Source organism: Crocodylus porosus, unplaced genomic scaffold, assembly GCF_001723895.1.
Source record: "Crocodylus porosus isolate Cpor-Errol unplaced genomic scaffold, CroPor_comp1, whole genome shotgun sequence".
Classification (NCBI taxonomy): Eukaryota; Metazoa; Chordata; order Crocodylia; family Crocodylidae; genus Crocodylus; species Crocodylus porosus.
The window spans coordinates 150,342,557-150,345,034 of record NW_017728906.1 but is presented as its reverse complement, the minus strand read 5'-3'; the positions used below and the strand labels follow the sequence as shown (position 1 = coordinate 150,345,034).

The 2,478-nt window shown below is 42.5% G+C and overlaps 1 protein-coding gene across 1 annotated transcript in view; it reads left to right on the top strand.

The window, feature by feature from the left end:
* The window catches only part of LCP1 (lymphocyte cytosolic protein 1), a 42,979-nt gene that overhangs the window by 26,804 nt on the left and 13,697 nt on the right, over positions 1 to 2,478 (top strand). The gene's annotated exons all lie outside the window — the stretch shown is intronic.

Here is a 2,478-nt window from a genome sequence, read left to right as displayed (position 1 = left end):
GCTAGGATCTGGAACCAACTTCCAAGAGAAGTGGTGCAGGCTCCTACCCTGGGGGTATTTAAGAGAAGGCTAGATGTACACCTTGCTGGGGTAGACCAGTACTCTTTCCTGCCATGGCAGGGGGTTGGACTCGATGATCTGCTCAGGTCCCTTCCGACCCTAGAAACTATAAAACTATGAAATCACCTGGTACCATGAGGTATGTAGAAAAAACAGATAAAGTTCTATCTATGCTGATTCTCTGATTCAGAATTGAATCTTCAGATTCAGATTTGGCCTAATCGAATGAGGTTAGTGATCTGAATCAATGAATCAAATCGGGCTGAATCCGAATCCAAATCAAATATGGCCCGCTTCGCACATCCGTACTACACAGTGCCTTTCAGTGGCTTGTGCACCTTCCCTTTTTCTACTGCAAATTCCTCACCCAGTAAGATCCTGGGTTTGCATTGCCCTTTTTCATGGCAGCATAATGCTAGTACCTCATGGGTACCTGTGACTGACTAATTTGTGAGGTCTTTCTCCTTGTCTGTCATCTCCAACTGATGACCCCCATATCATAGCAGAAATTTTTGTTCTTAGTCTCTGTGTACATGACCTTGTACTTAAGTGCTACTGAACTTTTGTCCATTTCTCTTACTCAGCTCTGAAAGCATTGGCAGAGGCTGGGGAGGGTGCATGGGGCCAAGCCTGGTTTATGTGCCGACCACTGTGGGATTCTTAGCTAGTGCCGTATGCATCTGCTTGTGTCTGGTCCATGGGTCCCTTTATTCCCTCATACTGTACAAGTCAAACTTTGCCCATGCCTAAATGTCACTGTATTCTTCCTGTTTGGGAATCCAGTTATCCTGTGCATTGAGGATGACTCCCACTTCGGGAGGGAGTCATCTGAATTTTTATTTGAAGGGTCTCAATCATGCTTATAATGATTTCTTAAATAAAACTGATATTTTTCACACATGGATCCAACCAAGCAGATTAAATCAGCAGATTTCAGTAGCAAGCTGATATTTTACATGCCAGTGTCATTAAGGAAAATGCTAAACATGGCTGATGTCAAGATAACTGAAGGAGTTCCTCAAGGGTTTATCTTCTCCAGCCCAATACTGAACTTTTCAACATTATGCATTGGTATCTCATCTTTAGCCACTACCTCACTCCCCTTAGAAATTTTCTAATTCTCATCTTTTCCAACTCAGCTAATTATTTCCCATAAGGCACTGTGTCAAGCATTTTACTGAAGTCAATGGATATTAGTTTCACTTCATTTCTTTTCTCTAGAAAATCAGTTATCAAATAAATATATCAGGTTACTCCAGCACCATCTGCCTTTGGCATTTTGTCCATTTTCCCTTTTATCTCCCTGTCTTTAATTGCTCTTTCCTTCAAGGCTTCCTTTTAAGCTCTGGTATATTATAGAGTCAGACTGATGGAGCCATAGTTGCCAAGATCATTTTCTCCCTTCCCTACTTCAAAATAGGTACTACATTTGAGTCAGGTAGTAACCCTCCTCTGATTTGATGGATTTATTAAAAGGCCTTGGTACCAAGCCTGCAATTCCATGTGCCAGTTCAGAATCCTAGAATGAATGTTATCTCATCCCCATGACTTGAGCACATAAAGCTCTTTGAGTGCTACTTTAACCTCAGATCTGGTGTTTTCCATTTCTGTATCTCCATTCCCATTAGCCATCCTGTCTGTGCCCCCAGGTTCAACAACATTGTCCTAACTGCAAATTTATAAAAAGTATTAATTTGGCTTTTGAGTCATACCTATATCATCTTCAATCTGTACTCAAGCTGCAGTTTATAGACACACACTTCTTTCTGCATCCTCTGTTTTTATTTACATGGTTGGAAGAATCTTTAGCTATTTGTTTTTATTTCCTTGGCAAGATCTAACTCAGGGTGGCTTTTGGCAATTAAGTATGCAAGCAATTATAACAAAACACAGCTCAAGATATAGGATAAGAACGGGACAAGGTAGTCAGCAAATCTATACAATCAAATCAGTATCTTACCAATAATATGAGGGTTTCACCAGGGGCTGGGTTTTGTTTTTAGACATAGACATAGACATAGACATAGACATAAAGGCTGGAAGGGAGTCCAGCCCCCCTGCCCAGAGGACAGGAAGTCAGCTGGGGTCATAGGATCCCAGCAAGATAAGCATCCAATTTGTTCTTGAAGGTGTTCAATGTAGGTGCTTGAACCACCTCTGATGGCAGGCTGTTCCAGACCTTGGGGCTCGGACAGTAAAGAAATGCTGCCTTATGTCCAGCCTGAAATGGTCTCACAGTAGTCTATGACCATTCAACCTCGTCATCCCTTGGGGCGCTCTGGTGAACAATTGTTCCCCCAGTTCCTGGTGAACACCCCTGATAAACTTATAGGTGGCCATCAGATCGCCCCTGAGCCTGCGCTTTTCCAGGCCCCATGGCTCTCAGCCTGTCATCATAAAGTCTGTTTTTCTGACCTC